The sequence below is a fragment of the Pelodiscus sinensis genome, chromosome 4 (assembly GCF_052426305.1).
Source record: "Pelodiscus sinensis isolate ZL-2025 chromosome 4, ASM5242630v1, whole genome shotgun sequence".
Taxonomy (NCBI): domain Eukaryota; kingdom Metazoa; phylum Chordata; order Testudines; family Trionychidae; genus Pelodiscus; species Pelodiscus sinensis.
In genome coordinates this window covers 73,856,109-73,870,334 of record NC_143055.1, presented here as the reverse complement: position 1 = coordinate 73,870,334, position 14,226 = coordinate 73,856,109, and the positions used below count along the sequence as shown (strand labels likewise).

Sequence of the window (14,226 nt, the reverse complement as noted above, 5' to 3'; positions counted from 1 at the left end):
AAATACTGAACAAGGTTGGCAGAACCAGATCCCAAGTTAAACAGGAAAGTATGAAAAGTATAAAAAGCCAACCCTGAAAAAGGCCCAAGTGGTGAGAGAGACAGACTGGTGACTAGGAAATATCATTAGTATTCACACACTCCACTTGGAAGAGTGTCAGAGGGGACTGGAAGCACAAAGACTACAAATTGCATCCATCCTGGTTATGTCTACACTACAGCTGAGAGCAAGGTTCCTAGCCTAGACAGACAAATTCACGCTTGTGGGGCTTAAGCTAGCCTGACAAAAATAGCAGTCTAGGAACTGCAGCTACCTCAGCTCACACTCAGGGAATCAATAATAATACAGAGGAAGCCATGTTAGTCTGATCTTGCTAAAACAAAAGGAAAAACTATGTAGTACATTAAAGACTAACAAGATGGTTTAATAGGTGATGAGCTTTCATGGGCCAGACCCACTTCCTCAGATCATATTCTGGAAAAGAATTGGCATGACCATATATACCGAAGGAATACAATGAAAAAAGTGAACACATTATTAAACTGAGAAATCAGATTTAGTACAGAAGGTGGGGTGAGGGAGAGGGAGGGAGGGAACAGCTATTTATGAGTAAATGAATGGCTAATCAGAGGTGATAAGTAGGGAAGCTATCTTTGTAATGGTTAAGGTAATTAGCATCTTTAAGGCCCATTTGTAAAGTGTCAAATTAAAGCATGAAAGAAATTTCTGAAGTTTCCCTCTGTAATCTGGTGTTAAAGTCTCTGAAGAAAGATGCATGTAGTAAGGTCATTAAGACTATGTCCAGGTAGATTGAAATGAAAAGCAACTGGTTTTTCTTTGTGAAGATGTCTGATGTCTGATTTGTGGGCATTAATTCTTTGGCGAAGTGTCTGAGAAGTCTGTCCAATATACATAGCAGAAGGACACTGTTGGCACATAATGACATAAATTATATTTCTGGATGGACAGGGAATCAAGTGAGCTTTAGAGCTCAAGCTACTATTTTTAGCACACCACCTCAAGCCCCGCGCTAGGTTGAGTCTTTTTACCCACAGTAGAATGCTCCCTCCCAGATGCAGTGTAGAACATGTACCCCTTCAGGATGGTTTGCCTGCATCTTGTGGGAACTGTCCACAGACTGATTCCTAGCTGCTAATGGGATACAGAGCTTTTCTTTACATCTGGATTTCTGTTTCAAATGTATTCAAAGTCAGTAGTGCCAGAAAAAATAAAATTATCTGATGTCTTTTCTACGGCCTATATCAAATGACTTAATCATCACAGTCAGTTCTTAGTCCACATTAAAAACCAACCAACCAAACAAAAAACAAACCCCAACAACCACCCACAATAATCAGAACTGGTACTTACTGACACCTTTGCTGATGGTGTCTCTAGAAAGGCTAAAAATTGTTCTGCAGGTGAACAGAAGACTTTGCAACAGGGCTATCCATAAAAAAGAAGTTTAGTTTCAACACTCTCAAAAACTAACAGGATATCCTAAATGGCAAACTAAAAATAAATAAATAAATGAATAAAAAGCCACAAGCAATGCATCAAAACCTAAACCACATCAACCTCAAAATAGAGAAGTGGTAACCACAGCATTTAGCCCTTTCAGAGACACGTGAAGCTTGCAGCAGGCAATTAGAATGGAGAAAAGGAACATTTTTGTAGCAGGTGACAGAATTTACAGGCAAATATGAAAGCCTACAAAAAATTTCTTACTGCAATATATAGTGTCCGATCTGTTCTCTGTGGGGGTTGTCATGCTGTACATATTTTTCATGGAGGAAGCTGGGAAGGAGCATCATAGCCATCAGGATATGTGAGCACTTGACATAAATCATAAGAAAGGCTAGCTAAGTCTTACAAATACATTGCTATAATTATTGAGTACAGCCATAGCTAACAGGCTACTTAGTCTACTGCCAGAAGAAAGAGGAAATTTGAAAGAAAAGAAAGAGTTGATTTCTTTGGACATTGGAAAGACTCAACTCACTTCCCCATCTTTCAATAGACTGGCCCACAGCCATGAGAAAATGAGTCTCCACAAATGAAAAAGCAGAATAGAATCAGTCTTCCAGATGTATAACCAGAAATGAAATATAACTTGAAAAAGGAAACATGAAATTGAGAGCTCTCCCCGCAGTTGTTTGAGTCAGCGATCTGGTAACAGTGTCTGCACCCTACTGAAAGATTCAAATTTTCAGTCTTACCCACCACTTTTGGTTTTTGTGCATGTTCCGGCAAGTTAATGTACAAAAAAATCCATCTGTGTTCTAATCGTTACTAGCCCAGACAAACTTGATAAACTGAAGCCTCAGTTACAATATGTCCTCACTGTACACTGATGTTTTACTGAAAGCCACACTTAAACAGGAGTAATATTTTTTTTAAATGAATAAATAGCTATTTTGATATAGCCCACACACTCCCAACCATTGATGAAAGTTTTGTGAATACAGTTATGGTCTTGCCCTTTTGCTAATGGTAATTTGTAAGTCTTACCCTTTGCCTGTTTAGAGAAAAGTTTAGATCACTATCTAAAATGTTACATAAAAAAAGCAACATCACTTTCTTTTTTTAAATTAAAACCATTTCCCAAAGGGAAAATACTAGAGTTTGCTCACTTTAATTCCAGTTACAGCATTTAAGCCATTTAGAAATTAGACAACTAAATTGGGTACCCAAGAGTCTTTTTAAACCAATGTTGAAATTTTCAAATTATTGTAAAAGCTAAACTAGCAAGCTAAAATTCCATTGAGATATGCAAATCAAATGACAGTGCTACTTTTTAAAGAACAAAACTATTCTTCAGCAGAAACACTTAATACAAAAACACTATCTGAAATATATAATAAAAATATACAAGAGAATAAACATGCTAGCAGTAGAAACAACTTTCAGTATATTATGTGTTATTCTCTTCTGTGTGTTTTTGTTCTGTTTGTAATTTATTTGCCTATAAAAGACTGGCTGAGAGAACAACGCACACTGTATCTTGTCTAAAGACAGAATAAGTAAGTGTGTGAATATTTGGCACAGGAGGATTTGAACCAGCACAGCAATTGACCAGGCCCACCCCACTGCTGTAACTATTGAAAGCACTGCCCATATAGCCTCTGTCATAAATTTCATCTTATAAAAGGTTTTCTTGCATGGGTGTTGAAAAAATATTGCATAAAAATAATTATAGCTGCAGGGCTAGGTATAGCTATATTTAAAACTGCTGAAGTGTTTCTATTCTAGCCCCCCATTTCCTGTTGCTCATAACTTGCTGAAATATCAGGTTGACATTTTACAGGCCTGGTCTCTGCCTGAGGGTTTTATTTTGCTATATAAATCTTTTTTTAAATACAGCTGTAGCTAGCTCTCCAGCTATAATTTAAATTTTACATATGTTATATACACACTTATTACACAATTTAATACAGAATATATTGTTTGATTATATAAGCATAAATACCCTAGCCCTACCCATGGAAAGTTTGAATACAAATTGTTCAAGCGCTTTTGTGATGAATTAAATGGGAAAAATACCATCTCCCCCCTCCACCCAAGAAAGTCTTGCTAATTTTTTAACAGTTCTGATACTAGGTGATAGTGCCCAAAAGGGTAGGTTAAGCTCTTGGAAGGAGCCTAAAAGGAGCTGACTTCCAAAGGTTTAAATTTGACACACAAATCCTCTTCATTTTGGAGAAATTATTTTGACCATACTGGGGAAAATCAGTTACTTGGCTGAGTTAGACTCTATTTAAAAGTCACAATTTGAGCACGCACAGAAACTTTTTTATGCAATGACAGCTTGAGGTTTTCAAAATACCTTTTCATGGACAGAGAATTAATTTGGCTATAGTGTAAAAAGTATACACAGTTACCAAGATGTGGTTCCTCAAGGGATGCGCCTCAATGATTAGTTGCTCTCTGATTGCAAGAGGTTTCATAAATATCTTGTAAGATCTATAGGACAGGAACTTGTAATTATGTATTTCCATTTATCTCCAAATGATAGAATTTATCCTTTTCATTCCCTCCACCCTATCCCCAAGGAAATGGCTTATAAAATATTATGTTAAGAGTATATAAATGTCCATAGTTGAAATTATTCTTTGTGCAGATGCATTATATAAGCATATATTCATAAATTCATAGATTTAAAAACCAGAAGAAACCATTGTGATAGTCTAGGATGGATTTATGCACAACACAGACCATCAAATGACTTCCCTGAATTCATTACTGCTTCCAGCCCAATTGTTATGGTTAAAAGTAGAGCATATTTTTGGAAAAACACCCAATATTGGCTTAAAAATTACAGTGATAGAGAACCCACCAGAACACTTACTAAGGCATTCCACTAGTTCAATACCCTTATTTTTAATAATGTATCCTTTATTTCTCATCTGAATTTGTTTATCTTCAGCTTCCAACCATTGGATCTTGCTAAAATGTTGCCTGCTAGACTGAAGAGTTCATTATCAAACATTTATTCCCCATAAAGGTAGTATAAATTGGATTCATGTCACCCATTAACCTTTTCTTTGTTAAATGAGCTCTTTGAGTCAGTCAGATATGTTATCTAATCCTTAAATAAGTATTGTGGCTTTTCTCTGAACTCTCTTCAATTTATCAATATCCTTCTTGAACTGTGGGCATCAGAACTAGCCACACCTTTGCCAAATACAGAGGTAACAACCTCCCTACTACTACTACTAGATATTGTCCAGATTAATATATTCAAGGACTGCATGAACTCACTGGCCACAGCACCACATTGGGAGCTTAGATTCAGCTGATTATCTATCCATTATGACCCCCAATAAGATGTCCCCCACAAATCACTGGTTAGGGTCCTAGTGACTGCACACTCTCCAGAATCAAAGACAAATGACCAGGCAGACTTGACTAGAAGACAGAAATCAAGTCCCTTCAGGATTTCTTGCAATACAGGCAGTCCCCGGGTTATGTACAAGATAGAGACTGTAGGTTTGTTCTTAAGTTGAATTTGTATGTAAGTTGGAACTGGCGTCCAGATTCAGCCGCTGCTGAAACTGACCAGCGGCTGACTACAGGAAGTCCGAGGCAGAGTTGCTCTGCCCTGGGCTTCCTGGAATCAGCCGCTGAATAGCCCCAGGTGTCCCCAAGTCAGCCGCTGCTGAAACTGATCAGCGGCTGATTCCAGGAAGCCCGGGGCATAGCAGCTGGGGTGCTGCCGGGTTGGTCCAGTAGCGCCGAGGAGCAGCACTGCGGGACCAACCCAGCAGCGCCCCAGCTGCTTTACCCCAGGCGGCGGCAGCGAGAAAAGCCTGGTCTGCTGGGGGAGGGGGGGAGCGCACTAGCTGCCCCCCCCCCCAGCAGACCAGGGAGACAGGGGTGGCGGGACCGCTGAGACGTGCCGCGGTCCCGCCCGCATCCTCCGCGGCTTTGCTCCGCATCTCTCTGGTCTGCTGGGGGGCCCCAGCAGACCTGGGAGACGCGGAGCAAGGCCGCAGAGGATGCAGGCAGCAGGACCGCGGCGCTTCTGGGCTGTCTTGCTGCTGGCGTCCTCCAGGGCGAGAAAAGCCCCGTTCGTAACTGCGGATCTGACGTAAGTCGTATCCGCGTAACTCAGGGACTGCTTGTAGTCTCATGAGGCTCCATGGGCCAGCAGAGACAGACCAACAGTCTTTATGTAGCAAAGAAAAGAAATAGTTACCAAACCAAACTAAACTGGCCTGTTTACCTCCCTCTCCCAGAGGCTCCCACAGTTTCTGCAGTGATTCTGGGCTGGCACTTTCCTCCGGAAGCAAAGGGTAGGAGGTCTGTTCTTCTCCCTTGTCAGCTCACTACTGAACTGTCCTTTTTCACCTGACACTTCCCCATCCGACAGCAAATGCAGATGGAGCAGAGTGGGGCTCAGTGGGCTTACAGCAACTCGTTAACCCTTGATAGCTCACTATGTGGTTGGTACTTCATCACAATGCCCCATCCTGTAAGAATGGCCTGTGTATTCTTTGTTCCTAGTTGTCTGACCTTACATTTGGCTACACTGAAATGCACATTGTGTGCTTTCCCAGCTTACAAAGAAAATCAGATTGTTCTGTAACAATGTCCTATTCATTACGTACCAATCCTTCAGTCTTCATCTCCTCTGAACTTTATCAGTGATTATTTCATGTTTTTCTCTAGATAATTGAGAAAAATATTCAGAACAGTAGAGCCAAGAGTTGATCACAGTGGCACCTCATCTGGAAACCTATTAGCTCAAAGAAGATTCCCACTTATAATTACATTTTGAGTCCTATGAGGCAGTTTAGTGCATTTCATGTGTGCAATGCTGATTTTACATTGTTCTAGATTCTTAATCAAAATGCTATGCTGAACCAAGTCAAATACTGTACATGTTTAAGTACATTACATCAAATTACTGCCTGATAATTAAATAATCATTACATATTTCTCAAGCATAGAAATGTTTCTACCTTTAGACACTCACATATAGCATCTGACAGAACAAGGGATGTTAGATATTGGGGAATTGAATAGTCCAGTAATTGCATGAATTCTTATCGGTTACTTGACTATTCTAGTGTCCCTGGGGGTGGGACTGGCAGTCAGTACGATCCAGTCCCACTCCCAGGCATCCATCTGCTCATATCAGAGGTAGCAGCACGGGGCATTAGGTGGAAGCCAATCTGCGAGAGTAGCCAGATTAAAAACCAGCTTGCCGCCCTGCGATGCTGCCTCTGATACAATGCTGGGGAAATGTGTGTAGTCAACAAGATTAACCCATAAACCTAAGCTTATGGGTTAATCGCACAGTCAACACATATATACACATCAACATCCGTAGACAGAACTACACACTACTCTATAGGTATGCAAAACAGAACCTATGAAAATTATTTATTTAAAAAACGTGTTCCCACAGAACCCAGGTTTATTTGTTATGTACCAAAAAAAGTCATGAATTGCAATATTGTTTCCATTTCTTATTTTCCATATTTTGTTAAGTCATATTTTGTACAATTTTTTTTTGGCAAAAACTGTTTTGGTTAATGCAAACTGAGATTGCACTATGAAAATCTCTCTCTGTAAACAAAATAAAGAAAATTTTGAAAATAATTTAAATAAAAATTTAGAGAAAAATTGAAAGTTCCAGGAGTTTTTCATGGGTCTTGTTTTTTTTTTAAAGCTATTTTGGCAATGTTTGTGTGTGCCAAAAATGTTGACCAGCTCTAAAATGTACATTAAAAAAGAATGCACGAAAGCGAAATGTTAACATATTACTTTATGAGACATTTCATGTAATTCAGGGATTCTCAAACTTCACTGCACCAAGGCCCCCTTCTGAAGACAATTACTACATGATCCCAGGAAATCAAAGCCTGAGCCCACTCTTAGTCCTGCTGCCCCACATGGGAGGGAGGTAAAGCCAAAGCTTCAGCCCCAGGCAGGGGGCCTGTAACCTGAGGCCCACCATCTAGGGTTGAAGCCCTCAGGTTTTTGCTTTGACTCTGGGCCACAGCAAGTCTAGACCACAATTTGAAAACTGGTGATGTAATTAACCAGAAGGGGACTCAAACAAACACTTTCCTGCTAGCCCCATGCTTCCCGTGGTGTTTCAAAGCAGCAGCACTGCAGGGAACCTACAGTAAGCTGGGGAGTGCCTGGGCTCCACACGGTGCTGCTGCTTTGAAACGTGGTGTTTCAAAGCAGCAGCACTGCGTGGAGCCAGGGGTCAGCTAGGAACTGCCCTCCTGACCCTGGGCTCCACGCAGTGCTGCCACTTTGAAATGCCGCATGCAGCCCGGGGGCCAGCTGAGGACTCGGACTGCATGCGATGTTACAAAGCGGTAGACCCCAGGCTCCACACCACACTGCCACTTTGAAAAGCTGCGTGCAGCCCGAGCCAACTGGGGACTCCCAACTGCCAGGCCAAAGCTTCATGTGGAACTGCCACTTTGAAGCACTCCCTCACTACCTCTTTCTTATAGAGGCAGCGGGGAGGGGGGAAGAGAGTGACTAATCAACTGGTGGGTTGACTATACGATAAGCATTTCGTTCACATCCCTAAGCACATCTCAACTCCAAAAATGGGCAAGGCGCCAAATATTTTAAAAATGACCAGATGTTGATTACTGCTTGTCTTTTATGGACACACAGGACACCTCACCTATATTTTTGGGTGTGTCTGCTCGTGTTATACAAAATAACAGGATGTCTAACAGGTATTTTTACTCCAGGCTAGCACTTTAGGCCCCCTTTGTGGTTATGACCTGGCCTTATCCACAAGACTGGAAATTTCCACACACACTAATGAGCTATCTTATGACTTACTCTAGTCCATCTTACTTGTTACCTACTTTATTGCCAAAGCTTACTTCTTACAGAAATAAGATTTCTGTAGGCCCCTTGCATTACTGCTAAAACAGAGTAAAACAGTTAAAAGTTTCAGAAAGTATATAAGCTGCAGGTAAGGTTTGGGAAGGTATAGGCTTACAGGCTACGATTTTTATTGTCTCATTTGTTGTTGAAGTTGAAAAGACACGTAGTGAATGAGAAAAGGGACTGAAGGAAAGGAAAGTATGGAATGTGAGAACTGTGTGAGAACAGAGACTCATAACCAGTGTTCCCTCTAAGCTGCATGGCCGCACAGCTTCACAGGTGATTAATCAGCCCCACCCTGTCAGTCAGCTCCATGCACTGAGCACCTGTGAAGTTGTGCTGCCCTGCAGCTTAGAGGAACACTGCTCATAACTGGGCCACATTTAGGTGGATTTTCACAGGGACAGCAAAACATATGCTCTTCACACCAGGCTGACCCCCTCTACCAAATTTCAAGTCCCTACTCCAAAGTGTAGGGACATTGGAGTTTCTCAATGAAAGGGCTGTAAGGCTTTTTAAATAAGACATGAACAAAACATGCTTTTTTCCATAATCCTGATTTCAGAAGCAGCTAAACAAAAATATTCAGCATTGGGCTAACAGCGGCATGGAACATTTCAGCCCCTATGGTTAAAATCTGGCAAAGTTATTAGCAACTGAAAAGAGGGTCTTTTAATAGAAACTGTCAGGCCACCTGAATGATAAGTGTCACCACCTGCACTGCCTATAATTTAGAGATATATATAGGTTGCAATAGGTTTGTATTTTTCCCCTTCACATACAGGGTAACAATTTTACCCTCATTAGGAAGAATAGCTGCTAATCTCTGCCCTCATTAGGGAGAACAGCAGTTATCCTAACCTGTCTTTCACTAATCATCTTTCTACTTCAGTAGTTTAGAAAATAGGCCAATTTCATTCCTGGTTGTGCAGAAAACAACATATTCCACTATCCTGCATCAGTCTTCTCTGCTTCATCTGAGGGATTGTATTACCATTGGTAAACGTTGTCCATCAACTGATCTGTGTGAAATGTTCTGACAGTTTTTTCATCTGAGACAGATTAGGATTATGACCAAACCAATGTATTTCTACATACATGTTTTTCAATCCAGAATTTTTAGGGAGGCATTGGCCATATGAAGGACCCCCACTGAAAAAAAGACTGCAGGAACTTTGAACCACCAGAACCCCTATATGATCTTTACATTACAAAAGATTCTGGATACATTTGGTACATTTATGCATAAAACCATGTTCACATTAATAATTTTCTCATCAAGGTTTGCTGGTGACAATGTAAACTCTAACATTTGTGACACCAGAATCCAAAAATAATAATGATTTAAAATAGATTTGTCTTGAAAAGATCCCTTGTCCACAGAATATCCACATTCATATTAGAACTGTAAAGGACCTCGAAGAGGTCATCAAGTTCAGTCCCCTGCCTTCATGGAAGGACGAAGTAGCATCCAGATCAGGGGTGGGCAACAATTTTTGAAGGGGGAGCCACTTCATATATTTCAGAAGTGGTCGCAAGCTGCCCCAGAATGGGGAAGATCTTGGGTGAAAGGTGGGGCCAGAAGACTTCATTGCTCCCCCGCGCACAGACCGTGATTGGCCTGAGGAGTGTGTGAAGTCTTTGCCCCCCCACCCTGCCCGGAGCGTGGTGCCTAGAGAGAACCACCAGCTGTTTTGAACAACTAGCGTTTCCCTCTGGTGCTGCGTGCACCTGGCGAGGCGGGGAAGAGGAGACTCTGTGCGCTCCCCCGTCCCCAGGTCTTCATTGGCCTGGGGGTGGGGGAGTGGCAGAGCAGGCTCAGGCCAGATCAAAGAGCTTGGAGGCCAGATCCAGCCTGTGGAAGCTGTTTTGCCCACCCCTGAAGTACAGTGTCTGGGAGGGGGGGGGTCGTACCCTCGGGCAGGAGTGCAAGAGGGATTGCAGGGTGTGGGAGGAGATTGTAACCTGGGCAGGAGTGCAGGAGCAGGTGCAGGGATTTGGGCTGTGATCAGGGATAGTGGATTGGGATGCAAGGTCCGGGAGGGAGTTGTGACCTGAGGAGGGGATGCAGTGTCTGGGAAGATGTATGGGGGCTGGAGCAGGGGTGCGGAAGGTTTGCGTTACATGAGGTATAGGAGGGGGCAGAGGTTTGGGAAAGGGAAGGATTGGGATACCAGAGGCAGCCTCTGGCTGGGAGACCTTGCCTAAGGTGGCTCCCAGCCAGCAGCTTTCTTAACCAGGGTCCCTGCCTTCCACACCCCTGTATTGCTCACAGTAGCTAAAGGGGCCATGTGATCCCAGAAGATAAGGGGGGGGGCTCCTCACACAGTGTGGGAAGCATCTGCCCCCTCCCTTGAGCTCTCAGCATTCACAGAAGCACATGGCTCTGCAGCAGCTGGCTTCACTGAGTGCCAAGTGGGGGCAGAGCAGGCAGGGAGTTGACTGAGGCTCTTACAGGCCAGGTCTGATGGCTTGGAGGCTGGATCTGGCCTGCAGATCATATTTTGCCCAGCCCTGATCTAGATCATCCCTGAAAGATGTCTATCTAATTGTGACAAGGTCAGAGCAGGAGGCTATACAAAAGTAGTCCTACTGGAGTCTGGGAGGTGGGTGGGCATAAGCCTGCCCACATCTAAAGGACCACCCACCAGCCTATGGGGAGGATCCACAGAACCCAAAACACCAAATGATTACATGGGACAAATAGAGAGATAACAGGAGGTCAAAAGGCTAAAATGAGGGAACTAGATGGTGATACCAAAGAGAGAACCCAGGATAGTGCCCACTGTCTCTCGAAGTCTTTGAGAGAGCCAGCAGACACCACCCAATGGAACTCTGCCCAGATGCTTCAATGGATACAGGTGCAGAAACAGTCCCCACAGTTGCAGGCCCCTCCCTCAGCCAACTTCTGCTCCCTGGTCTTGTAAATAGCCACCCTTGCCCTCCCCCAAAATGGCCATTACGGTCCAGAGGATGAGATGGAAGTCTCTCCAGCGCTGAAGGGTGAGAGCCACCTTGTTCTTGGAGCCACAAATGTCCTCCAAGAAACTGTGCAACTGATTCTTTAGCACATCTGGTGTTAGGGCCTCAGGCCCCTGAACATCCTCAGACCAGACCCCCTCCAGATCCCACAGCCAATCCACATAAGCAAGCAGGGACCATGAAGTCCCTGATGTGATGATGGTAGGGGCAATAGCAGAAGGAGAACAGCCCCAGACAGACTGGGAGTGAGAGAAATGAGAACCACCTATGGGCCAACATATGAGGTAAACACCGAAACCCTGGGGGTGGCAGCAATAGGGTAAATTGAGAGAGAGAGGTCAGGGAGAAGAGGAAAGGGAGGAGGAAGAGGGGAATCAGGAAAAGGAGTAAGAGGAAATGGTGGAGGAAGAACAGGAGGAGTGAAACATTAAGTTGGGGAAGGGGTTGAGTAGGGAACAAGAGTAGGACAGGGGTCGGGAGTGGGAACAGGGTCAGCAGCTCCAGCAGAGGAGGCACTGAGATGACCACCACAGCTGTCTGCTCTGCAGGCCTGGATTTGCCAGTTATCATGGTGGCAGTGGCACCCACACACTCATCCGGGCCTTGTGGGGCCTGAGCAGGATTGACCATGGTCACAGATGGAAGAGAGGTGACCCCAGGGTCCAGACTGTCAGGGCCACCAGCAATGTCAGGGCCGGTATCCTCCCAGGTGTCAGGGGTCACGAGTGCCTCTCTGGGCTGGGCCAGGAAGCAGTCCCATCACACTGCCGTAAGGCACCAAGACTCCCCCATAAGTATAATATACCCAGTACTGGGCCAATAACCCTTCAAGGGATCCCCCACCATGCTGTGCTGGCGGCAGTTGGATCTGGACCTACCAGCAGAAGTAGAGGATGTGGCAGAGGACAGAATCTTTGCAGCCCAGAGGAGGTGGACGCAGCACTGACAAGGGCCTTCGCAGGTAGAGTGGAATGGCAGTAGGGCAGTGTTGGGGAGGAGGGAGGAAAATACCACTCATATGTCTAGGTCCTCCAGAGGCTCAAGTGGGATGTGGACTCCCCCCACCACGCAACATCTCTCCACTGTTTCCTGGACAGTGTCCTTGGATGCCAGAAAGAATGTTCCCAAACATTTCAGAGGTCATCACCATGGCTGCAGACCCCACCATATGTGCCAATCCTCATGTAGGTCTCTATGTGGGGTGAGGCCAACACCAAGAGGCAATGGACCCCGTGCCTCCTGGTCAGGGTAAGAAAGGGGCCATGGGCATTAAGGATGGAATTCCGGGAGGCAGCTGGAGTGGATTGGGAGGTGGCAAGGGGCGGGTGGCAGCTATGTGGGCATACACCCTGAGGGCTGGAACACCATTACCCCCAGAGCTGCTGGAGGGAACAGGAAAGAGGGGAAGCTGTAGCCCACACAGGGGCTCGGGGTAGAGGTATGTGTCACTACCGCAGGAGGTTTTGCCTTCCAGGTGGAGCTCTTACCCTTCTTGGTCCCCCAGCTCTTCCTGCCCTTCAGGGCGGCTTACTTAATCGTGACACAGGCAGAAGGTGCCATGGCAAGAGCAGCGGGAGTCCCAGAATCCCCATCCACTACCACTGACACTGTCGTTTGAGTGGGGAGCCTGGCAGCCACAGAGGGGACAGCATTTACACAAGTTGATGGGAGGAAGGGTGGGGAAGGAGTGGCATGAGCATCACAAGACAGCCCCTCCATTCTTGTCATGGGTGGGGAGGAAAGGAGAGGAACAAAAGGAAGAGGAGTACCAGGGGAGGGAACAAGGGGAAGAAGGAAGCGGAAGAAGAAGGTTCACCATTTACCCCCACCCTCCACTAGGCTGGAATCAGGGTGGGAGGGCATCAATAAAGGAAGGAGGAAGGGGGATAAAGGAACAAGAAGTGCAGCTCCCAGCGCAGGATGGAAATACCAGCTCCTCTGACTTCACTGGGGAGATGAGGGAGTAAATTATATTAACAACACGGGGTAAGTGAAACTGTGTATGGGGGAGGTTCAGGCACCATACAAAAGCAAAGGGGAGTATGGGCACACACAGAAAAGGGGGGGGGGGGAAGACAGAAAAAGGGAGGGCAGGCAGTGAGAAAGGGCCTGCTGCTAGAAGAGTGGGGGGGGGGGCATCTAAACACTCCTAGGGGAGGAGGGCAGGTGTGCCATGGGCACCTGAGTTGCAGGCCCACAGCACCTGCTGCAGGACTCAAGAATGGAAAATGGCCCCTGCAGCAACTGAGGCTAGGGAGGGAGCAGAAGTGGTGGCAGCAGCAGGAATGCGGTGGGGGGGGGGGAGGGGAGGATGTGGCAGTGTGGGCTTCAGGGTGGACTGCACAAGCCTGGCTTACATTGGTAGCCCATGCTGAAGCATGTGCCTATATGACCTCACTTCAACTTTAATGAGTGACCTAGACTGAAACTAGCATGGGTATGTCCATAAGAGCTATAAATCAGACCTCTGGATGCCGTGTAGATGTACCTTCAGAGACAAAAGACAGGACAGATGCATTCTAACACAGCACGGTACATAAACCAGCCATGCTGCCAACTACAGGAAGCAGCTGAAGAGGTATATGGAGCTGCCTTTATGGCTCTGGATGGCTATAAATGAGGTTCAATTCAGTCACTGAATATATTAGAACTCATTACCTTATCAGCATGCTACAGAAAGCAGTTCCTTGCACTCCCTTTTGCCTCTCTTGCTGGGCCACCCACAGTACATTGCACCAGGGTATACTTGCCTTTGTTCTGAAACAGGCACAAAGGCATCTGGTAGAATGGGAACTCTCAACAGGATCCTGAAAGGGGTTGCATACAGTCGAAACTGCCAGGCACCTCCAGTAACTCAAGGGAATTTTGCCCTAA

General features: G+C 45.1%; 1 protein-coding gene across 6 annotated transcripts in view; it reads right to left on the bottom strand.

The window, feature by feature from the left end:
* MARCHF1 (membrane associated ring-CH-type finger 1) overlaps positions 1-14,226 on the bottom strand; it is a 481,117-nt gene that overhangs the window by 58,396 nt on the left and 408,495 nt on the right. The gene's annotated exons all lie outside the window — the stretch shown is intronic.